Source organism: Euprymna scolopes, chromosome 21 (genome assembly GCF_053919585.1).
Source record: "Euprymna scolopes isolate OS-2025 chromosome 21, ASM5391958v1, whole genome shotgun sequence".
NCBI lineage: Eukaryota > Metazoa > Mollusca > Cephalopoda > Sepiida > Sepiolidae > Euprymna > Euprymna scolopes.
In genome coordinates this window covers 100,190,039-100,216,919 of record NC_136502.1, presented here as the reverse complement: position 1 = coordinate 100,216,919, position 26,881 = coordinate 100,190,039, and the positions used below count along the sequence as shown (strand labels likewise).

At 30.8% G+C, this 26,881-nt stretch overlaps 2 long non-coding RNA genes across 5 annotated transcripts in view; one reads left to right on the top strand and one right to left on the bottom strand.

Annotated features, from left to right (window-relative positions):
* Positions 1-917: 917 nt before the first annotated feature.
* LOC145242624 (uncharacterized) overlaps positions 918-26,881 on the top strand; it is a 35,391-nt gene continuing 9,427 nt past the window's right edge. Inside the window, exons 1-3 of one of the 3 annotated variants that reach the window (XR_013862777.1) lie at positions 918-2,051; positions 6,878-7,009; positions 19,011-19,066. This is a non-coding gene — a long non-coding RNA (uncharacterized LOC145242624). Of the gene's footprint in view, positions 2,052-2,099; positions 3,344-6,877; positions 7,010-19,010; positions 19,067-26,881 lie in introns of those variants that run through there. The other 2 variants (XR_013862778.1, XR_013862776.1) reach the window with 2 other exon arrangements.
* The window catches only part of LOC145242625 (uncharacterized), a 61,371-nt gene continuing 38,172 nt past the window's right edge, over positions 3,683-26,881 (bottom strand). Inside the window, exons 4-5 of one of the 2 annotated variants that reach the window (XR_013862780.1) lie at positions 16,704-16,808; positions 3,683-3,873 (exon numbers count right to left, since the gene is read on the bottom strand). This is a non-coding gene — a long non-coding RNA (uncharacterized LOC145242625). Of the gene's footprint in view, positions 3,874-15,951; positions 16,809-26,881 lie in introns of those variants that run through there. The other variant, XR_013862779.1, reaches the window with a different exon arrangement.

Sequence of the window (26,881 nt, the reverse complement as noted above, 5' to 3'; positions counted from 1 at the left end):
TTCGCAAATTGTTAACAATTAGTCGTCATTTTAGTGAATAAAGTAGTCATTAGCAATGATTGGTTATCATTGTAAACAAATGTATCAAAGTTTTTTTTTATTAAACAATTGTGAAAACTTTGCTAAAAATAAAAGTTAACTTTGTAGTGATATTGAACTCTGCTGGTCGCGCTTGCAATACGGTGTTGTTTACAAACAGTGTGCGCATGCATATCTATAATCATGCACTGTCTGAAAACGGTTTAAAAGTAATAAGATTGTTAGTTGTGTTTACAAAAGTAAAGATATTTAAAATGCAAATGCATGGCACACTAAAGCTTAATAAAAGGTAACAAATAGGCCAAATCTTAACGCTAATTACTTTCACGCTACCTTAGCAAATAGAGATTTTTTTTAAAATCAAGAATATGTTAATATAAACTAATAAATTTATCAATCCTTAAAAAATTAAAACTTGTATTCATCTTATAGAAAATGTTGTGAATTCTTTTTATTAGCAAAATTAAAAATAATGATAAAAAGCATTGAAAAATTAAAATAAAAAGTAAATTAGAGGATCAGAAATCAGATTTGTAACATACGCATTAAATTTATTAAACAATTTTTTTTTGAAGTGCGTAACGTATCAATTGTTATTCTTATATTTATAACATAAAACTATCATGTTCAGATTTAAAAGAAAAATTTGAGGGCTGAAGATGAAATGAGTAGGCGCACATATAAAAAATGAGTAGGTCACGGTAACCGAGGTGGCAAACTACATTAAGCAACCATTTGAAATATAAACACAAGAAATATAGCAGAGGAGACTCACTCGAAAAGTAGAAAGGAAAAAAAAAAAACACATATGTGGCAATGTTGAAGTAAACAGGCGTGTCATAATGACATGGAGGGGGGGGGGGCAGAGCGTGCATGTAAACAAGACAGTAGTGTCAGCAGCAGACGGCCATGTCAGAGCGACATCACCCACCTATGAAAACAATACAGATACATTATGAGAACAGCACAACTAGGTCATTGCAATCGCCAATCAACAGTAGAGCGCAGTTTGTTTGCTGCATATACATGTATTAACAGTATGGTTGGTTCGATGAAGAAAAAAAGCAGATCAGTTTCTGAAAAGTATAAAAAAAGTGCACTTTTGTTGAATAAGTTTTATACAAACATGGGGGGGTCACAATCTGGGACAGCAAGCAACATGTTAAGAAAAACATGTTATATCTTAGTAGTAAAAAAGGTAACATAATGAATAGCGTACATTTATCAAAAAAGAGAAAAAATAAGATTCTAGATTAGAAAAAAATGTTGAAATGAAAAACCTTAATCTCTTGACAGTAAAGTTATTTAAACAGTTTATCCATAATTTGATCTGTATGTGAAGTTGTTTAACTAAATATGAAAGAGAAAAAGAATTAAAAGGAATCCGTGAAGAACAAACATATACAAATAAAGTTAAAACTGAAAAATGTTTACAAAAAAGTTTGTTTGCTCAGCTTTATTTTCTTTTATATAACAATTCTTTTAAAAACTTTTTCAATATGAAAATGATGGTTGTATGTATGGTTGAGTGTTGTTGACGAACTATGCACAATAATAGATATATGCGCACATTTTCTGAGAACTGTTTACAAGTGAAAATATTGTCAATTGTGTCTATAAAATAAAAATAAGAAAAGTATGTTGTTAGAAAAGTTGCATATGAGCAAGGATGCAAACCCAAATATTCCCCTTCTAAACTTTGATTTTCTTTCTACCTCACTCATCAGCAGACACACATCCCTTTCTCCGTGTGTGCAAAAGATTTGTCCATCATCAAGTCTGCTCAGTTTACCAATTTATTAATGGGGGACAGCATAACCTGTTGCAAATGTCAGACTACACTCATAATGCACTCACTGAGGGTACACATGCTGGGAGCAGAAGCGCAGACAGATGTAGCAGCAGCAGCAGCAGAAAGTTGCAGTAAACCATGCAAAAGAGGGGCAGAAGGAGGAGAAAAGGACTGTAAACTGCTGTAATCAGCCAACACAACACCAACATACAAGTTGAAGGTCAGTTGATATTAAAAAAAAAAAAAACTTAAAACAAGTATGTAGCTGTTTCTTTTTCTTTTATTTTGAGTTTTTATAAGATACAAGTTAGGAAAATTTCACTTTAAATAATGCTAGCATTCTTTTGGTATTCTATGAAAAACCACATTTTTTAGAAACTATCTAGAGTTTTACTAATTTCTACTAGTTTGAATGCTTTTATTTTATGGACCACAAATTTACTTTTTACACAAACATATTTAAATTACATCGATCGAACTTCAGGTTTCACTGTTTCAGGTTTCGAAGTGGATTGTTATGTATTACGATCGTGATAACTCTGCTCTTTTTTTATAAAACTTGTTTGGTAACTTTTTAAATTGCAAATATTTAATTCTATGAAAATAAAATCTGATCACTTAAATGGAAGCAAAAAAAAAATATGACAAAATCATAATGTTGGATATTAATTAAATCTTACACTGAAATTACATTTAATGCTCATATTTTTTCTAAATATAGGCATCCAGCTTCAAGACGGAAAATCAGGTCACACCTATTTACAAAAGTTAACTTTATTCAACAAGCGAATAAGATGTTATTATGCAAATATTGGTAACTAGTTAAAGAGACAAGTTGAGATCACATTTTATTTGAAAAGCTTATATAGTAAAAGAAAATACTGTTTTCATTAGATTACATGATAAAGATGTCAGTATAAAAAATAAGTTATTGCAAATCTTGGTAACCTGTGTTAAAGAATAAACAATAACTCGAGAAAAATTTGCTTCTACAAGTGAGAAAACAAAATGATTAAAAGAAAAACGGGGAAAATATTGCTTCATCTATTCAGTATATACAAAATATGACAAGAAATTTGCCTTGCTTTTTTTATATGCATAAACGGGTGTTTCCCCATGAGGGGTGGGGTATGAAAAAAAATGGGATGGGGTGGGTGATGATGAAGAGTGTTAAGTACATTTACTATGCAAAATATATACTAAACTTTTTTATAAGCCAGCTGGTAACGGACATGCGCATATAATGTCGATAACATGGCTGTACTTCAAGGTGCACTATATATTTCAGCTGTGTCGAACCTGTAGAACTATGCTAATTTAAGGATGTTACTAACAGACGAATAAAAAAAGAAACAGAAATAACGTCTGAAAATAAAAAATGGCTGGAGCATTACAAAGATTTTCTGACCAATAACAAAACATTCAATATTATTAAGTTCTTTTCGTAAATCCAGTACAAGAAAAACTTCATGTGATCATAAAAATAATGGTCATCGACGTGACAATAAACAGGTAAGAAAAACTCGAACTAGTTTTATCTGTACATTGAGATGGTTTGAAAAAAAAATTTCAAATTAAAAGTGAATGCATATGCATATTTGATTCCTGAGAATATTTTTTTATAAGATATAGGATGTTGTATTAGATGTTGAATTATAGAATCTGTTAACTTCTATTTTAAATATTTTTCATATATTCATTTTACAAGAATTTTGAATAGAAACAAGAGAATAAAATCAAACATTTGCAATTTAATACACCAAAATTTGTTAAGATTTATTTTTATTCATTTTATGTAAGCATGAACGATTTTTTAAAGAAATTAATGAAACATATTTCGATAAGTGCTTATTTACTTGCCTTGATATGAAAGCAAATTTCTTTGATTTTCTGCGTCCAAACTTCGACATGGAATGACATCATGATAGTTAGGTAGAGACACTGGAACATCCAAACAGTCTCTTGAAGATCACTGCTACACATGGCTATAATTCATCCAACGTCTCATGAATTGCAAAGTGGGGAACCAAGGACACAAAAACCTAACACAAGATGATTTCCAAATTTATTCAAAAATAACATTTGTACATATTTCAATACTTTCTAAAGTTTTACTTTTAATTCTGTCTATTACAATGATCACTGAATCTGAGAAAATAGGTTAAAAATTAAACAAGTGGCATAAAAAATTATAAACATACGTACATTCATATATACATCTATACGTAGAGAGAGAAATAAGTGCAAAATAGCTAGATATAATTCAAGCATTTAATTTTTCAACAGAAACGCCGTACAATATTTGTAAATAAATATTATTGTTGAATGTTAATCTGTCACTGCGCACTTTTTACTTGACTGAATTTATTTAATAACAGACATTTTATCTCATTATGATAAATTTTAAGCAATATTAATGTTTTAAGTTTGGATTTGTGAAATCGTTATAGATAACGTTTTAGAAAATAATCTGCATTTTTAAAAATATTCACAAAATTTTGCATACAGGAGATCGAAAACATTCTTATTTTGATATTCACAACAACTGACCTAATTCAAACAAAATGTGTAAAGAATCACAAACTCGTGCGGATTGGAATATTATCAAATGAATTCCAAGAACATAAGCAAGATTTTGAGGAGTTTTTTTATTTTTTATTTTGTAAGAATTAGAAAGTAGACAATATAAAATATATGAATTAACTTTAACATTATGTTTTTAAAGTTTTGAGATGAGGCTTGATAATTAGTATTATTCTCATGGTTATTAACAATTTATTGGTTGTTACTGAGTTTTTAGTTGCATCTTTTTTAAACTTAGGAACCTTCTATTTGAACATGAGAATCTTTGTGTTAAACTCGGGAAATAGATAATTTCAAACTGAACCTTTTATTTAATCCATGTGAGTGTCTCTTAGAAACTAATGTTTTACTTGTTATGCTATGTATCCACATTGTAGTTGAGGGTGCCATCCTCCTTACAGATAATAACTGAGAATTACATTAATCCTTTTAACCCAATCGTAGTTAATGTAGAATGAGAACAATCTATCTCCATGGATTAAATAAAAATTTTGAACAGGGTCTCTGAGTTTGACATACAGATTTTTAAATTCAACTTAATCGACCTGAAGGTCAGAGGTTCAACATCCAAGATGAGAATAGTAACTGGAATTAACCAATTTAGCATTAGCCGTTATATATAATATTGGATATAGATTTATTTTCATAGTCAATTATAAAACAAAATTCCCAAGTAAACAACAGCAAAAATAATAAGTGCAATTTCAAGTTGTTGGAGGAATCTGCTGATCAAAAGTCTCACATTTGGAAAAATATGAATAAAAATAACTTTATTATAAATAAGCAAACTTTATTTTGATTGTTTTGCACAACTGGAATAGAACAAAAGAAAGGAAAAATAAGGCAATCGTTTTAATAATATAATAAACTTAAGTTAGATATGTATGAACATGTCTACATTTCTATATAGGTGCAAACAATTTACATTTACTGCACTTAAAGTAGTGCAAGAACATCTTTATAAACATCCAAATGTTTCATAATTAAAGCATGTATGCATTTTTCAACCAACTCCAATTTGATTTCTAGTTTACATCATTTTACTGAAGTATTCATCAGATGTATACATCTTTAGCTGATATTGCACAAAACAAGTCATTTTGCCTATTACTATCGCACTGCATGGAAACTTTTTTCATACATTTCTTCAAACCCCATTTAATAATTTTCTTAATATATATAACATTGTTAAATCTAAAACATTGTTTTATTAATATGAATTGTCTTAAATTATGTTTAAGTCACAAATGGTAGATAAAATTAAATGTTTTTCATGAACTCCATTAAAATAATCCAATTTATTTTTTTTAACTTATTAGAGCAAGCAAAAATATTAAACAAAAATAGATCACTGCCAAAGACCATCAGTCAACCTCAATCCAAAATCAAACTCTTAACTATGTAACAATTTCAGCCGATTGAATTTCTAACAGTACAAAAAAACAATATGGATGGGATTATCTTTTTTCTCCTCTCAAATAGCATATTTAAATTTGTAAGATCAAAGATGTTACTTTGATCCGTAAGAAATTGTATGAATACTTAGATAAAACAAAATTAAATCTTCTGTGTTCCATGTCACTTATTCACCAAACATTGTTAAAATTGGTTGAGTAGGTTTTATATAATTTGACTACCAAATAACTTGGCAAAAAATAAAAATTAATATTTTGCCACTACCAATCAGTGAAACATAAAGCTAATGCAAAAATCAATTCAAAAAATGTATCTTAAACAAAATATTGCAGATATTAAATTAGTCAGTCAGAAGAGTCTAACAGTACTGTGTATATAGTATGATGATGTATGGAAAACTGGTCAGTTAGGATTGAGGATATGTGTTGTGGAGAGAAATTATGTGAGAAGAATATGATGGATGTGTAATGTAAGTCTTAAAGACAAGCTTAGATTTGATGAACCGAGAGGAAGATTCAATCTAGACAGTATAAAGAGAAGTGTATAGAACAGGAAATTGTGTTGGTACAGACACATTGAAAGATTGGCTGAGAGTGCATATGTTAGTGTATGTAGAACAGATGAGATAGTCAGATCAATTAGTAGAGAAAGGCCTATGAAAACATAATAGTAATAAGGAAAGATTTAAGAGAAATAGAGATAAATAAAAACCTGGCTAAAGATGGGTTAGTTTGGAAGTAAATTAAAAATCCTTTATTATAACTGTAACACCATCCAACAGGGGTAGGGTGAGCTGACTTCAAATGAGTTTACTGCATTCCATATTAAGACAATCCATCCATACCAATCAGTAGTGGAATCCTCAGCATACTTCATCCATTCCTCTTCCAGTGATGAACACGAAAAAACGCTAGGAGCAGTCTTCACTGTTCCAATTCAAGTCTTCAGTTGGCCGCCTCTGCCCTTCCTCCAGCCAGCAGGTATGCCGGTGAATTTCTCATCAGCATATCAAAGAATGTGACCAAACTAGCAAAGTTTCCTTTTCAGAATCATCTCTGTGATGCCAGTGGTGCTGCATTTTGTATAGATGGTGCGGTTTGAGATTTGGTTGAGAAGACAGATTTGCAAGATGCGTTGAAAAACTCGAGTACATAAAGATCTTCTTTGCACAGGAATCAGGTTTGTAATCATATAGCAATATTGTGCATATCAATGCTCAGTATATCCTCAATTTTGTTAACAGTTTTATCACTTGTCAAGATCACCATCTACTTTGAATGCAACAGATCAATACAGATTACAAAGTAATCTTGACCAATTAGTTGTAAAGGTTGAGCCAATCATTTTATTTTTGTATCAGAAAGCAAATTTAATTTTTGTATCTTATGGGGAAGTTCACAATCATATAAAGTGTTTTTAGCTAGAGTTATTTTAATCCAATTATACTCAATTAGTAATCAAGTAAAAAAGAAACTTATAAGATTAATATTTTTAAACTATCTCTACTAAATTTTTCTCTATTTTGATAACAAGGATACTGAAATTAAATTTAAAATAATTGTAAAAAATTAGATCAATTTTTGCAATATAATGTTACTACTAATTCCAAAACGAAAAATAAAAAGCCCTTCTTGATGCCAACCCAATTAAGTGATAGGAACCAGTACTTTTATTGTGACCATCTCTGAGTGATTGTCCACCTTCATCTGCCTTTTTTATTTTTTAACTAGTTTTTCCATAAAAAAAAAAAATCTTCACCAATTCTGTACTCTGCTAATCACTGCAAAATCAAATGTCTGTTGATAATATGCTAAGGCACATTTCAATCGACTTAATTGAAATGGAGATACACAACCAGTATACTTACATCAAATATAGTTATCTAGATTTAGTACCCAAAAACTAATATTTGATACTATGATGCAGTAATCAGGCCTTTCATTTTCTCGGAAAAATTGACCTCAGCTATGTTCAAGCATTTAATCTATCCCTTCTATAAAGAAGAGTCAGTCAGCATATTTTACAGTCCTACCTGATAGTGGGTACACAAATAATCAACAACTATCATACCCAAACATGGAAAACCATCATAATGCATAAGTGAGTGCATGCATCAATCATCCTCTGACTTTCTCTCTCACAGGCTTTTTTTTCTTCATCCCCTTATAATCCAATTGGAATTTTGTTACCGATTTTTGTTAATACATAAAAACTAACACAAAGTAATTTACACGTGTTCATTCTACCATCTGTTAGAGAAATGAATAATTTTAATGATTAAAAATACAGATTATTCATAGTTCAAAAAGAGTAAATAATATAAACAATTTTGAATACATCATAAGTTGGGGATATGTGCTCAACAATCAGTCTTTGTTGCTGTTTGGCTAAGATATAGTTCTGTTTAGTCTCAGAAGTCCACTCTCCCAAGCTTTACCTTCTCTTCAAGAATGGGATTAGTTTATCACTAATCATCTTAGTTGGTTTTAACAGAGAATGTCAATGGAACTACTCAGACATTTGTCAAGAATATGCTAAACATAGTGCATGTCGCCTTAACATCTGACTTTGTGTCTAACCTCCTAGAGAGGTAATAAGTTTCTGAAATCATGTTTACATTTTTATAAACTTCATTTTCTTTTTATATGAAAACATTTTTAAAGTATGCATTATAATATACTCACAAATATATGACATTAATAAATACTTTAAAATTACTTATCCCAAAACTTTACTCAAGTTTCACAGTAAATCCGATTATAGAAATTGTATACATTCGAATTAGATATTTCAAGTTCATATTTATGTAGCCAAAGCAAAAATACTGTTTCTAGACCTATCTGTATTGAAATCTATTCTTTTTGCTGATCTTAAAATTTACAATTTTTTGTTACTTAGATTTTAATTTTCAACATTCAGAAAAAGTGAACTTCAAATTGTTTATATTATGTTATTGTTTCTATCTTCAGTTTCAGTTTTATCATCATGCTGTTCTTTAATCAGTTTCAGTTTTATCATCATGCTGTTCTTTAATCAGTTTCAGTTTTATCATCATGCTGTTCTTTAATCAGTTTCAGGTACAATGCAAGTTCATCACTTTTAAGGTAGAGTCATATCCATTATATCTCAAAACTTTGCCACTAGCTTGATTTTACTGAGCAGGGTATCTCCTTCATTACAGAATGTTTTTCACATCTCAGTGTTTGCTCTTACATTTTACCACTATTGAAATAGCTTCTTTCTCCCTTAGCTGAGTAATTTGTTAACCCCCTCTTCCTTCCACAGCAACAAAGAATTCAGCTGGTTAGAAATTGATCTGGCTTTTATATTTTTCTACCAGCTGAACCATTATCAACAGAGGTGTCAAATCTATAATACATTATAATGTATTAGTCAAGTTTATTTGGTTCCATTTACACATTATTGTATAAAACAATAAAAGTTATTATTGAGAGTAATTTACTACACAAATGACAATTATTTTAATCATTAATCATACACGTTAAAACAAACTTGTACTTTTATACAGCAATGATTTTTTATTTTACTTTCAATGATATGGAAGTAGCTTAAAATGCATGCAATGCACGCTAAAGTAATATTTTACAAAAACAAAACATATATATAGATATATATCTGTGGAAATATACTTTATTTCCTTTCAAATAAATATACTAATCTTTATTTAAGAAGCTCAATGTAATTACAGAGCAATATAGTGAATGAATGACAAAAGGCTATATTCCAAAGTTCATGATGTTGACCATCTTATAATTTATTCCTTTAATTCAGTTGACATTTACAATTCTTGACACTATCTGTTTCATAGTGCAAAATCAATCACTTAATTATTATATCAATTACTGAATTTATTTTGCTCTTTACTCATCAGAAGAAATAGCAACAATCAATCCATCAAAAGGAGATAAAAAGTATGTTTTGACATGATTAAAATACAAAAATTGGAAGAGAAGCTGTAAATACTTTATATGTTTACGTTATGCCAAATTTCTTTATATATATCATGTTCACTTGCTTATATTTTAGTCTCCAACCCATTTGTTTAAATAAACAGTCTGAATAAAAGAAATGCTAACATGATTTTTTTGTTTTAAATATAATTATATATAAACAGAAAATTTCTTCTCACAAAATGCATAAAAAAAAATAAAAAACCACTGCAATAACAGTTCATATTTCTGTTTAACAAATTAACAAATTTATATTCAGTTTAATGATTTCCAAATATAATGTTGTAATTAATTTATCTTAAAGCCGTTAAGTGCATATTGTTTGGTAAATCAATATTACCAATGTGCTAACATGTTCAGAACATAGCGGACTGAAGATTGAACTAAAACGGAAAATAAGGTGAAAGTTTTGATTTTCATTTTAACAGTTGAACAAAACATGATGATTTGTTCTGTAAGTCTGCACTTGTTCACATGATTTTTCAAAATTTTACTCTTTTGAATAATATATTACTGGATTAAAAAAATATTAAATCAACTTGTACTTTGACCTATAGACATTAGAATATGTTTACCATAACAAATTTATTTACAGTTTTCCTTTAATTATTTGCATAAAATATGCTAAAACAATTCTACTTTTCACTTTTTTTTTTTATATATCACAAGAAGGCAGAGAAAAAATTTGTGTGAGTACAATTTTATAAGTAGGATAAATAATTTCTTATTAGTAATAAACATACTTCTTTAACAAAAAAAAATTACAACTTGTTCATATTTACTTGCATTAATACGAGGGCTACATTAAAAGTGAGATTGAACTTTTATGAAAGGAATAGCCAGCAGTATGAATTAAAGCAGAAATAACATTTATGCCAGCCATTAAAGACTTTGCAGTCTTTGACCAAAGATAGAATATATATTACAATTTATCATCATTATTATCAGGACGGGCTCCTTGCCCGACCAATGTGACTCTTCCTCTCCAGAGTTTCCTATCTCCCATCAGCTGCCTCAGATCTTCAGGTTCACAGCTGGCATCATGTGCTATCTGCTGGATGTATGTGGATCTAGGTCATCCTTTGCTTGCACATCCATGTCGTGGAGTCCATAGCAATATATAACTCACCAATTCATGCTTGCTTTTCAAACAGTGACAGGCAAATTGTAGGCATTTCTCCCTGATGGTATTACATATGGCAGGTAGGTTGCCATAAAGTTGCTGCTTCGTGGGATGATTTTTGCCAAGATATATTTAATACTGTTCATAGCATATGGGTGTATGTGCCGTCTAGTTTTCTTTCCAATCTTTTGGTGAGTGTCCAGGCTGTAGCACTATAAACAAAGACAGACTCTACCACTGCTCTGAAGAACTGCCTTTTCAGTTTGTCAGTTAGCCTTGAAGTCCATACTGAACGTAGCCCATCCAATGCGGGCCATGTTTTTGAGATGCGAATTTCAATATCTCTCTCTGTAGAAACTATTTTGCTACCAAGATACGTAAACTCAGTGACTTCTGTCAGTATTGTTCCAACCAGAACCCTGATCTCTCCTTCCACATTGATAGTCATAAACTTTGTCTTATTCGCATTAATGTGGAGATCAATGTCATTTGCAGATTTTACTAGCTTGCATAACAGTGTTTGCGCATCAGCAGTGTTGTTCATGAACAAAGCTATATCGTCTGAGTAATTTGCATCAGTTATGTGTGCTGATTGATGATGTTTGTTTCTGGATTCATTTAGGGTGAAGCCTAGCGTGTTATGTATATCAACAGAAGTGCAAAGTAATTAGTAAAGACAGACAATGAAAAGAAAAGGGGCAAGAGTATCTCCTCATAGAATCCTGGTGCAGATGTCAAAAAATTCAGTGTCCCCATCTGGCAACCTGACCATTGTTCGAGTGTGCTCATATAGCATGGACGTCAATTGCATCTTGTCAGTTGAACAAAATCATCTTATGTGAGTAAAGGATTTTTTCATGACTTTAAAAATACTGTGAAGAGCTTATCGATCCTCTTGATAAAAAGTATTTGAATCTTCCCAAATGCCAACCCTACGTCATAGTTTGTGCAAAAGTGACAACAGTATAGGATTGCCTCAACAGGCTATACAGTCGGATGAAAGAAACACTCGTTTCAAACTTAAATTGTATAGTCTATCCTAATCAGGTAGGACCACTCATGGTGAGAAGACTGATGTACAACCTGAACTGGCTAATGGGCCCTGGTAACGTCATGGAGAGCAGTATGATAGTTATGCGCCTTAACGGAAGAACTAAAAAACCAGTCAACGGCAGGGCACAAAAGACGCTGAGTTGAAGAATCATTCAGCGATCAATGGTCAGGGTTAACCAGTCTAATTTAGAGACTACTGCGATTCACCTATAGACGTAGCTCACACAGGTGATATTATCCGAGCTATCAAAAGATTCAATATGACTCTAAATCAAACCAGAATTCCATACCGCATCGACTGTTACATGGGTAACCAAGAGTCGCGACTTGGTGTGCCGGCACTGGCCACAGCTATCGACAAGTTTACTACAGTACCAAAACCTAGGCTACCAAACAGTAGATATACCATCCAGATGTACCTTTAATGTACAGACACTTCAACCCATATCTCAAATATCAGAACTTGTTGCTTCATCCAAAGAACACAATATCGATATTGTGTGTAATCAAGAGCACTGTCTCTTCCACAACGACATGGACAGTGGTAATCCTGCTACTACTGTGATTTGTTGCTACAGCTCTACAAACGTCAGTGACAAGCAAGAGATCCTGAATTTCTATGATGAACTCTCAACAATAGTGCGCTCAATCCCCAAACATAATTTATTAGTTATTGGGGGTGACATGAATGTGCACATAGGACGGGAAGATAACAAGTATAAGTTCTCTTTCCATGATGGAACAAACCGAAATGGAGAGTATCTATTAACTTTTCTCCTTGAAAACAACCTACAATGCATGAATACTTGTTTTCAGAAAAGACCTGGTAAACTCTGGATCCATCAATACTCAAATAGAGACAAGGCACAACTGGACTATCTTTTTATGAATAAGAAGTTGCTCAATAGCTGTCATAACTGTGAAGCTTTCAGCAGTTTCTACGGTGTGTATACTGATCATAGGATTGTAACCTCTAAGTTGAAGTTAAGTCTACAGGCGAACAAAACTAAAAAATCATCTAGACAGCCCTACAACTGGTCAACATTGTCACATGAAAATCAGATCAAACAGAGATTCATATTCAAACTGTGAAAAGATTTGATGCTTTACAAGCACAAGAGCAGGAACTAACTGCTAATACCACCTATAAAAACTTTTTCGATTGCACCAAAAAACAGCAAAGAAGTGTATACCTCTGAAGCCCAAGGTAAAGCAAAAAGTACCGAGGAAAAATGAAAAAATAATATCAAAAGGGGAAGAGTTAAAAAACAAACAAAAAACAACATAAATACCCCACTCGACAGAATACAAAATTAAGGAAGCAGGCCCTTCAAGAGCTTAGTATGATGTACCTATCAGAACAACATAAGTATGTTTAAGAACAAATAGATCGACTCCAGAATCCTGCGGATAACAAACAATCATATCTGGCTTGGCAAGTAGTAAATGAGATATCTGGGCACAAACAACCTACCAAAGCTAAAGTAAAGGCAAACACCCCAGAAAATGCATATTCGAAATGGAAAGCACATTTTTGATAGCTACTTAGAGACAAACCAGAAATGACAGATCAACCAATTCAGCCGATGTTGTACAGGAACTTTATATTGAGAAGGGTGATTTTACAATGGAGGAACTTCTAACTGTACTAAAGAAGACCAAGAATCGTAAAGCTGCAGGTTTTGATAACATACATCCTGAAGTATAGAAGACAGGTGACTTCAATGACATTCTTGATTCATACAATGCTGTATATAAACAAAAAGTTATTCATATATGGAGGGAAGGATGCATACTTCCCTTCCCCAAGAAGGGTGACCTAAGCATATGAAGCAACTACAGAGAAATAACAATTGCAGCAAAAATCTACAATGCCATGCTTCTCAACCATATCCAACCAAGGATCGAAGAAGTGCTCAGGAAAACCAGAATGGATTTAGAAAGAATCGCTCTACTACTAGTCAAATACTTACTGTCAGGAGACTAATTGAAGGAGTCAAAGTCAAAAACATTGAGGCAGTCATGCTCTTTGTAGATTTTTCCAAACATTCAACTCTGTACATAGAGGAAAAGTGGCCAGCATATAAAAAGCATATGACATTCCAAACAAAGTCATTAATGCTATCATGATGCTACAATTTATATGGTAACCTAAAAGAGCAAATGTTTATTATCACAAAGAAAAAAAGGGGTTTCTTTTAGCTCAGTAGAGTTCATTTTCCTTTGAAAAATCTCCTTGCCCATTAATGAATAAATTTTTAACACCTAATTTCATTAATAAAGTAACAAATAATATCAACAATGAAGTAAAGGTATGCACAGGGTTTGCAGATATAATTTCAAATATCGGTATAATTATTACATGATACCATACAGGAGTGAAAAATATAAAATTGTCTAAATATATATGGGAATAAAAAATACAAAAATATTAGCTTTAGTATCAATTGGGAAATCTTAAAATTTGCTGCTTCTTGCAATATAAATAGTAACTGTAAATTATATGTAATGGAAAAATATAAAGTCATGAATTTCAAAAGCCAAATTAATGAAAACCAGAACTTATATCTAAATGCAAAGACATAAAAAATACTTGTGTTTTTTTAAGTAAAAATACTAATGTGTGCAATCTAATTTGTTACATAAAAATGAAAAGATAAAAAATAATCGTCCATTTTAGTGAACAAATTACTTATATTATTTAACAAAAGAAAGGGGGGGGGTAAAAATGAATGCTCCTGTGAATAGATATTCTCCTTCTTCCCATTCTATCTTTATGATTGATGGCAGTTCCAAACAAACTTCACATAATTGGTGATACTGTGAAAACACAGTGAAGTGCATTTTATTATACAGCAGAACCTCAGGATATGGCATTAAAAATAAGAAACAAAATACAGTATAATATATAATACACATGTATGTAATCAAATAACATTATAAATAACACCGTAAGGAGGAGCAAATACCATAATCAGGGTCCAAAAAGCATGGTATTCCACATCATAATCTGAAAAAAAAACATATCCTAGGGCCACTGTATTCTAAGGTTCTACTGTATAAGATAAATTTAAAATTGATGTGAAAATTGAGGTCTTATTCATGATAGATAAAACTAGCAACATAGAAACATATTTTTGTGAATGAATGCATTCAATATACTCCTTTCAAACTTCTCTATGCAAGATTAAGCACACCTTCCTCCCCTACATGTAACTTTTAACAATGTTTGCAATTTATAGCTGGAACTTTTACATCTGCTGATCTGTCAAATCAATGTTGATACAAAACAGGTGGGTGACAAATCACATTTACCAAGTACACACATAAGGTAGTATACAACATGTCTTTAATTTTTTTGAAGCATCACTTAGTAGAATTAAAATCAATTATTCTTTAAATCATAATAAAGCTTAGCTAAAATATTTATGCCACAAATAGAATTACAAAGTCTTTCTTTTTAAAGCATACATTATATAGAATCTTAAAACTTGAATGTGTGGACTAATAAAAATGGATATAATGCTATCATAGAAAATGGAAAGTTACATTAGATTTCATTTAAATATAAAACTAATAAAATTAAACATACAAGGTACCTTAAATAAGTTTCCAGACTTTTTTGTACAAGCATTTAAAATTGTTGTAGACTCTTGAAAATTCAGTATGTTATTGCTATACTTCTTATTAGATAGATGATTGACCAATTTTTATGATTTCAGGTTCAAATAAACAGCTACAGCAGAAATTGAAATACACCCTACTAAAGCCTGAATGTCACAGCTGGTGAATTTCAAAAATACAATCTGGGTGTGAGGACACTAGAAGAACGATATGCAATAAAATTCTGTTTTAAACTTGGAAAAAATGCCACAGAAATGTATGAAATGCTTCAGACTGCTTTTGAACCATCTTGCATGAATCAAGCATCAGTTTTAAAGTGGCATAAGAAACTCAAGAAAGGCAGGAAGTCTGTGAGGAATGATGAGAGATGTGGGAGGAGTAAAGAAGTCAGAACACCAGAGTTGATTGGACAAATAAAGAATTTCATGGATAAGGACTGTCATATGTCTAAATGCACAATTTGATATCAGTGTGGGAACTGTACATACAATTATTTGCAATGTACTAAAAAGATGCCGAAGATTTGCGCAATGGCACCAGTCCACAACTCCATCCTCGTCACAGATTATTTGGCAAGATAGGCATCTAGACAGTTTTTCATTCTCCCTATAGTCCAGATGTTGCTCCGTGACTTTTGGTTATTTCCTAAGCTTAAGGAAAACCTTATAAGCTGTCGTTATGAGACAACTGAGGAGATAAAAGAGGCTGTGACAAGTGTCACTGACACGCTCACACAAGAGGACTTTCAATGGGGCCTTCCAGAAGTTGTTAGAACGGTACAAGTGCATTGCAATTGGAGGAGATTATTTTGAAAGGGACTAGAGTTTTATATGTGTAGTATCAATAAAAGTGACTATACGAAAAAGTCTGGAAACTTATTTAAGGCACCTCATATCGAAAAATAAGAAAATCTATTATTTTATTTATACGATACATAATTTTCCGAAATGAAATCATTTTATAATAGTGGGCTGTAAATATTTTCATACTTCAAATATTAATTCCCTTTCTTTGATAGTTTTTATATCTAAATATGTCTTATCCAACTCTCACAGGAATGTGCTTGTGAATAGAATTTAAAATTTAAGAAAGTACATTTTACCTCAGTTGACGGGCCAGGGGAAATCATTTTCATGCTGCTTACATCTTCATCTGTGCTGCTTTCTTTGATGTGAAAGCATCTGCTTTACTCTTGGCTTTTACATATCTGAAGAAGGTATCATATACCAAAATATCATGGAATAAAGAAAATGTTTTGTACAAAGATTTTCTAATCATCTCTATAAGTATTTTGAATTATTTAAATTATTCAGATTACTGTTCTCATCTGGGATGTTATTCTCAAAATCTTTCAGCCAATATAACCTCCAATCTTCTTCATGTGAATTTTATCAGAACTCAGAATCTGTTGAACTGTTATCTGTATTGAATTTTGAATCGAACCTTTTATTCAATCCATGAAGGTAGCTTGTTTTCATTCTATCAGCTATCACTGGATAGAAGTAATTTGTAATTGTATTCTTAGTATTACTTATACTGAGTACTGTCACTTACAACTGATTAATTCTCAGTCTTAGTTCAACAGGTTCATGCAGAAAGCAAAATCCTCAGTGTAAGTGATACTAAAAATACAATTATAAATTACCGAAGAATTCTATTATGCTGATGGAATGAGAACAAGCTACCTCTGAGGATTAAATAAAGGGTTTTATTTGAAATTTTGTATAGATTCCGAGTTCGATAAGTGATGTCTAAAGAAGCTCAGAGGTTACACCAGCAAAACATTGTAAGAATAACATCATCGAAAATGAAAACAATAGTTTGCAGAATATAAATTATCAATTCTCATCTAACAGAGCATAATATATTCAACAATTAATATAAAAACTGTATAAATATGCTTTTATAACAAAATAAATAAAAAATCGAATTTTCAAATATACTTTAAACATACAAAAATCACTAAAGCAAATTTAATTTTATAAATTTTATGAAAACATGTTGCATACTATTTTTAAGCTACCACATGTCTTCCCAGATACGCAAGGTTGATATTCAACTAGTTGTTTCCTTTGGAATATAGTCAACATATTAATTGGAAATTCATCATGCATAAATAATTCAGTCTACTTAATAAAAAAGCAAATCCAAGATGCAACTATTTATTCTGACCAGATGGTGAATTTAGATGTAATTAGTCTGCTCATTAAGGTTTAGGGCAACATACTAGTATCCCAATAAATAAACAGATTTATATGCTGACTTTTTGTATATGCAAACAATATACTTCAGGATGAAACCTGACATAATAGTAGGAATACGGCTTAGCTATAGGTTTGCCACTACCTCCAATTATAGCAAATATGAAAGACTTTGTGGTGGATAAAATAAAAGGTGAATTATGCTTCTGGTTGAAAATAAAGCCAAAGAAATAGCAACATTGGTAATGGGAGGAAGACATAATTGATTGTGTACGAAAAGAAAACGCAGGTAATCAATCTCTGTGGAAGGAAGTTAAAATAGTAATAGAAACACTGGAAGATTATAGTCTCCAGTAATTTCTCAAATAGAGAAATTAAACAAGTTATTAGGAAATAGAATAAAAGTAATTTCCAAACTACTACTACTAATAATAATAGCAATTCCAACTAAAAATAATGATAGACAAAAGCAATATGAATAAAGGGAAATAAACATAGACATAGGTAAGATAGGTAAAAAGAAAGATCAAGTTAATAAATCTTAATTTATTCTGAATTGTTCCCAAATGAAAATGATGATTAAACTAATATTCTAATGTGAATTTTAATTAGAAAATGTGAGTTCACTATATGGCAAAGGAATGAATAAAAGGTTTAGTTGAAATTTTTAGGAGGTAATGAGGAGGTAATGAGTTATGACAAACGACATCAAAAGTAGTAGATCTGAAAGTTGATGAATATAATTGCAATAAGGACAAACAGTCTGAAACAAACATAAAATACTTACAAAACATTCTCCCCTCATGTTAAGAATGGCTTTCGAAATAAGATTATTTCAGTGTGGTACCAAAACTACATAAGTACCAACAATACACCTATTATTCTTTGAAAAGAAAAAAAACACTATAACAGGAATGGACTGTTTGAATTTCTTAAAACAAAATAAATTTTAAAGATTTTGAAAGTAAAATGTTACTTATATGATATTTTTCATTACATTAAAAAAATATCTAAAATTTCAAAATGCAGTAACTATTTCAAAATAATTGGTTTCATATTTTTCATATTGGCTTGCTGTTCCAATCTGAATAATTTATCAATTAACAATTTAAAATCACATGAAATAATATTTTCATGCAAAACAGAAATCTTATTATGTTAACAATTTTGAAACTCTATAAAACTGAAATTTACATTTGTTTTTAAAGGAGCATCAACACTGAATAGGCTGTTTAAGTCAGATTGTTGAAATATTCTATAAAAGGTAAGTGAACTATTTTTTTAGGTTTTTAAATTTAAACATAACAGTAGTTAGAGACATTGTTTTGAGATTAAGAAATTCTAAAGTAAAATAAAATTAACAAAGAATATAACTTGAATTTGTAATTTTAAACTCATGAAAGAAAGAACAAAGTGTTTTTTTTTACATTATTTACATGTTTCCAACTGTTTATCGACATTGCAGTTGCTGTTGTATTCACAACATTGTCTCAATTGAATTCTATGACCTTTTTCAAGTGCCTTTTGTCATCATTCATAATGTTACATAAATTTAAACTGAATCCTTCATTTAATCTGTGAGTGTAGATTGTTCTCATTCTTTGTATTGTTTAAATATCTTTTGTTATTTTTTTTCCAAGTTCCTTTATCAGAGATTGAACTTAGAACCTTCAGGTAGAAATCACTTTAGAATATCTCATAAGCAGTATTTATATTAACTAGGCTATGTACCTCATATCTCGTGTCTCTGTTATGCATACTTGTACTTATACAATGCAATTTTTTATGTTTATATTGTAATCAGTTCTAATTAACATTATTTCTAATTCTGGACTTATTTGTCTTTTCTTAATTATGACTTGCCATATTCACATACTTAGCTGACTTAAGAGAGAAGAGGTTTCTAGAGCCGATTACTTGTATGAAACAAGAACAGTCTAACCCATCAGATGAAATAAAGATTTCAGTTTGAGAATCTTAGAAGACAACTGATTATAACAAAAGAATAAATCAGCTGAAATGTTCTAAATACAACCAGAATGGAACATGTAAATAACAGAATCATCTCATCCATAAAAAATATTGGAAAATATCATCAGTTGATTCAAGGACAATACAAACAGTTGCAAAGAGAGAAAGACATTCTCTCATTCAGGGAAAGGATCCATCACAAACGTGAATTAAATAATGAAGATTCTAATAACCTTAACATATAAAGAAGATTGAAAGCAATAAAATTTCATAAACTCATATTAAAGAGAGAAGTCAAAAGCTAAACAAGTTGAAAGATCAGAATGCACAATCCACTCAAGAATTTGACTAGCAGCACTAGAAAAAGAAAAAAAAAACAGCTAAATAGCTCAGAAAAAATAATGTTCAACAAAGGCCTCAATTTTACAACTATTAGGTAAGTTTCATACTTAGGCATAATAAACAATTTCCCAAAATCTATGGGGACAAATGAGACAGATACTGATAAAGCGAAGCTTTTTAAATTAAAAAAGAAAATTGGTCATCAAAATTCTTCAGAAAATCAATGTCTTCATAGCAACACCAAATTAATAATCTGAAGGTAATCACAAAAATTGACTAACCTCAAAGAATATGGTAGCTACCATAAGTTAAAGAAAAACTATATCTTGAAACAGCAGAAAAGCTGTTACAGATTGTGAGTAAAAACAAGGACTACTTGAAACTGAAAAAATATACAAAGTACACATTATATCAATACACTATGGTTATTTAAAGATATATGTCATGAACTCAGAGATACTGATATTCATTTCAACCAGAGCTTAGATGAGGTGAGTATACAAATGTAGTCCTATCAATAATCAAATAAACATTGTATATATGAATAAATCACCAAATTTGATAGGTGATTACTTTAGGATAGGATATAACAAGTTGGCAAAAACAAGGTTTAACTAGGAGATTACCACCTTTGATAATGACAAACATATACATGGCATACTTTGAAGAAATTGCAGAAAAATGTCGATAACACATTCATACTTTGACCATGCAAAAATTAAATTCAAATACAATTGGATCATATCAACTGAATAAACCTTCATTACAGTTCATAATGAAAAAGAGAAATTCAATCAACTGGATTTTTAAAATTTGCTCATAATTTATGTAGAGATTGTGTCTCAACTAAATACTTGTCCTTTGGAGGAGTTGGTGTTAGGAAGGACACCCAGCTGTAAAAAGTTTGCTTCAATCCTGTATGTTATGCTATACATGGGAGAATATCGAACCTTTGGACAAAGGAGAAAAAGAAAGAGAAGTAGAAAGAAAGAGTTCAAGAGAAACAGAAATAGTGCAAGCCAACTTTTATTTTACAATACCATAACTCCATAATACAATGTAAAAAAAAGGAACCAATTACTGCAACATAAAGCAAAATCATAAATGATGATTCTACATATACAAACAAGAAATAACCTTCAATGCAATAAGAGAAAGAAAGAAATCAACAGGTGACTGTGTTTATCCCATTTTAGGGTTCGATTTGAAAAGATAAAATATCTAATTTGTACAAAATATCTCTTCATAAGTATTTTGACACTCCAAAGATATTTCTTAAGAGTTACACTATCTATTAAAGAGAAAAAGGACTAAGGACTGTACAGTTGTGGCATAGAATATAATAATGAATGTTGGAGGAATATAAAAAAAAAAATTCCACATGATGAATTATGTTTGAAGAGAAAGGGGTGGTTACCAACCCCTCGAGGAATGAGGTTAAGATAATAAAGCCCACTGGAAGATGAGGAGTATCTTGCAATCAGTACATATGATAGATTATAGTGATATTTTAAGTATTTTAAGTAGAAAAATGAATACAATAATTAAGAAAGAAAGATCAGATGAACCTAGAATTATATTGGCATTATTATTATTACTACTGCTACTAATATTACTACATTATATAAGCATAGAAAATGCAATGTAGGTAAAGGTAAAATAATCACACTATGAGTAAAGTTAAGTAATCATATTAGACATTAGATTTATAAAACAGAAATCCACTCCAGATTAACACAAGCATTGGTTAGGAGATATTCTACAGTAAATCCTTGAAGTTGTCAATGGCTTTATCCATTGTGCCACACGGTTGAAGGTTTAATCCTCACTAGAGGCCATAATAACTAAGAATACAATTACAAACTTCTTCGTGGTCGTAGCTGATGGAATGAAAATAAGCTACTTTCATGGATTAAATAAAGGGTTTCATTTAAAATTCTATAAAGATTCCGCAAGTTCAACATAAGATTCCTGAGTTCTGACAAGATGCACCTGAAGGTTGGGGGGTTACATTGGCAAGAATGTTGTGAAAATAACAACCAATATGAAAACAGTAATCCAAAGCATAAAAATTATCAATCATTATCTGAAAATTTTGAAAACTTGAGTAGAATTATTCTGCTCTTTGTGACTACGATCAAATTGAAGTAAAATGTTATTAGATAAATAGTATCCTTGAGATCATTTTATGCAAAGTTATATTTAATGTTTTTGTTAATTTGAAAAGTTATAAATAGTTTCCTAGTTTTTGATACAAAAATCAAAATCTTACTTATGAATTCATAAATCCCCAACAATAAATGTTTTTAAGATTGAATATCTATAGGGATTAATTCAAACCACAGTTTTCCATTAAAAAAAATTCAAATTTAAGATTCTGATTTCTTAAAGTACATATCAACAAAGTATGCATTATTTATACTACATTTCATATTTTTACTGAGATGTATAGTTATCCCTTCTATAAGAATAATAGTTTACTCATGAGTTATCTGCTCTTATGGCCAACACTAATATGTAGCAAATTACAAAAACACACATTCTTTCCTGTAATACATTTGGAAGAAAAGCAATTTTAAAAAGAAAAAGATATTTCTATGTACAATAAATTGCAGTTTAGTCACTCTATGGTAATGTAATAAAGAAGTATTATAACTCAATTGTTTATTAATAATTCTAAGTTTATGGCATATTCTCCTTTATGGATCACATATTTTAACATAGTAAAATACAAAATCTTAAAACTTTCATTTGATAATACAAAATGACATCAAAATAAAATATAAAACTACAATAGTCATTCAGCTTTGTATGTAGGAAAGAGTAAAATAAGTTAAGCTATTTTATTTTTCAATACTTATGATATCCTCTAAATAATGAAAATGATACAAAAACATTTATCTTCATTTCAGGATGTCTCCTGTTAATGGAAATGATAAGAATGCATTTTTTACAAAGGTCAATGATCCTGTGGCTCAACAAAGGTCAATGATCTTGTGGCTCAACAAGTTCATCTGAGTCAGTGGGTAAAGTGAGTCAGCAGGTGTAAATTAACCAATTACCTCATTATGATAGCACATGGTGGCCAAAAAATGTGATTATGGTTGATGAAGAATTTATTCAGTTGACAAGAAAGTTCTTGAGGAATTTTTAATTTTGATTTCAAATGATGTATTTTCAAATAAGTTTATGTTATAATACTTTTACTTTATATATCATTTTAAAGAGCGTTTTTTGTTTTATTTAATCATTTAAATTACAATCGTTTGAAAACAAGATGGAAAAAAGCAAATTCACACAATTTTCTTATTTCAATGCAAGCTAGGCCGAAAAGCTGCTGAAACAGCCTGCGATACCAATAAAGCGTTTGGCCCAGGAACTACTATTGAACGCACAGCACAATAGTGGTTTAAGAAATTTTGTGGTGGCAACAAGAGTCTTGAAGATGATAAGACTAGTAGTCGGCCATCAGATGTTGACAACAATCAATTAAGAGCCTTAGTCAAGCCAATCTATGCATAACTGTTTGAGAACTTGCTTCTGAATTAGACATAACGTACACAGACATAACAGAAAAGAATAGATACTAAGATAAATATTTTTCCTACGATTAATATATGCTTATTTATAGATAGTATATAGTCCTGAAATAACTATAAAGTATCTCATTAAAATTGCATATAACAACATTGAAGCATGCCACGAACCAAGGAGCATCAGAACTATCAGAATTTCTGCGAGGACGAATCGTGGGTCAACATGAAGGAGGTGTTAGTCAATGCAAAATAGCAGGAAATCTTTAAATACCTGTTTTCTATTGTTAATAGAGTGTTTGTACAATTCACAAGAGAAGACAAATAGTGCACAAAACCTCATTCAGGTTGCCCCAAGCCTCTGAAAGAACCTTGTGTCTTGTGAAAAGAAATATCGAAGAGGATCCTCAGTGCATAGCCTCTGACATTGCAGAACAGCTGTCAGGTATCTTCACAATCTGGGCTACTATGGTAGATCTGTGAGAAGGAAACCTCTTCTTCGTCCTATCAATATCAAGCACAGAAAAGATAGGGCTCGTGAGATGGTGGAGAGATCTAAACCTTTGGACCAATGTCATTTTCTCTGATGAGTCACGATTAGCATTATTTTCTGACAGTGGAAGGGAATGGGGCTGGAGACTCCCTCAACAAGAGTTTGACTTAAAAAGACTGCAGCCAACACTGAAACATGAGGGTTTCTCGGTCATGGTATGGGGTGCAATTTGGAGTGATGGTCGCTCAAACCTAGAAACTTCAATTCTGCTAAATATCTTTCAATATTACATGAAGGACTCCTATCAATATTCTCAAGTTGTAAAATAAACCAAGTTAAATCCCTATTTATGGAAGATGAAGCTTCTTGTCACTGCTAGGGCAACAATGTTGTTAATCCCATTCTGACTTGACCAAACTTCCCTGGCCAAGTTAGTCCCCGGATATGAACCCAATTGAAAACCTTTGGAGAATATTAAGCTAGAACCTTCACAAAAGAAAAAGAAGCCATCTTTTAAACCTGAACTTTTAGCATTATTGCATCAAACATGGCAAGAAATTCCTCAAGATGATATTCAACTAATCAATGCCATGCCTAGAAGGGTTCTAGCATTAAAAACATCAAAGGGAATATCAACCAAGTATTAGTTATTAAATTTGTAACAATTTATTTTTGATTTTGTTCTATAATTTATATGTTTATTCAAATAAACTGTTTCTATGGGTGTCTATTCTTTTCTATCATGTCTGTATATGACGATTTCCAACCACTTAGAGATTGAAAAGACAAAAACAAATTGATAAATGGGTGCCTCATGAATTACTGTCAACAACACCCAGCATTAGTTAACAGAAAAGGCCCAATTCTCCTTCATAACAATTCCCGATCGCACATTGCTAAACCGCCCCTGCTGAAGTTGACCAAATTGTGCTATGAAACTACCTCTTCTGCCATACTCTCCAGACCGCTTATCCACCGAATAACACTTTTTCAAACATTGACAACTTTCTGCGTGAGAAATGCTCAAAATACCTAAGTGATATCAAAAACACCTTCAGCAAATTCATCACCACCAGAACACAAGATTTTCACATTACTGGCATAAATAAAAGTGCTTTGTGTTGGCAAAAGTGTGTTGATTCTGATGATGATCAATAAATTTTTTCTTTGAAGCGAGATATGTTCATCTGAATCTAAAAATTAAAAAAACCACAAGAACATTTTTTTGTGTCAACCTAATATTAGCATATGATTATTACAAGTTTCAATGCAACAATTTTCTGTGAAAATAAATAAATTTCTATAAAATGTGCTAAACATAAAACAATAATTTGAATTGAATTTTAATAAAAAAAGAATTTCCATCTAATTTTTACCCAAACAAATACTACAACACGTTATGTTTGTCATTTGACAGTGTACCTCTCATTATAATTAACAAGAGGGACACACATTGTCTTCATGAAAGAGATAATTCAAATTCATTTTTGCAAATTTATTTGAGAGCTAAACACATTATATAGCTTCTTGGTGAGGATTTTCCGTGTCCCTGCTTCATACAATAACACAAATTTTTGTATTGGCTATTACAATATTAGTAGTGATCTGTCTTACATACCATTTTAGTACAATTTCCTATTTCTAACAACCTTTACAATACGGACTAAACTATCATTACTGACAATGGTTTCAATAATCTGTCCTAAATGCATTTCTGAATGAGTTGTTCTCTTTGAGGAGGACATGTTCAATAGAAATATTTTATGCTTCACGTAATTCCATTTTCCAGTGACATCAAATTTTTCCATTAAATATTGTATTTAACATCTTCTGACAATATAAAGCCAATCTATGAAAATTTATAGGTGATAGTCATATCATTTTGGATTTCATTTCATTAGTAGTAGTTCCACAATAAGAAAATCATTTAAATTATCTACATAAGTGCTGATTGTTCAAAATGGATACTGTCTCACCAAAAAATATTACATGCTATAGCACAGCATGTTTGATGCTTCAAAAGACAGCATACAAGATTTGTTAATAAACAAAAAAGAGATAACTCACAGTTACATACCTTTTCCAATTCAAACTAATGGTAATTTTTAACAACCAGTGTTATTTTTTTATATTTTTAACAAACCAAGTACAAGTGTATCATTTGGGATACTTTGGCCTATGTTAACAGAATAATTGGACTCAAGTTTGAATTTTTACTTACTGAAGTGGAGTTTACATATGTACAGGTCTATTGAACATATCCAGTAATATAGTTATTAATGTAATCAAAACTTAATTATGATGCCTATCCATCAATTTAGTAAGATTGTCAGAGAACTGTTATAGTTTTATTGAAGACCAGCATCTATCAGTCATGGAACTCAATAGCATACCTTAAAGTAGTTGAACCAAACTCTATCAGAAAGAAAAGAATAGCATATTTATTGACACAAGATCAATTAAAATCAGTCTTAGTTGAGTTACTGAATCATATGCACAACACTTCTCTCTGTGCTGCTAATGATCCACCATACCCTACATTTTCATTTATTTTGTTTATGAATTTCTACAGGATTGACATGTTCATCTTTCTCTATTGTCACTGTTCTCATTGATTTCCATCAGCATATCAAGTGGCATTGAGTCCCAAGTTGGAAAATGTTCAATCTGCAATTGGTTTTCAAAGAGGCACAAGATCAGCAAAAACCTAAAATCTATACTTAATGTCTACTTTATTATT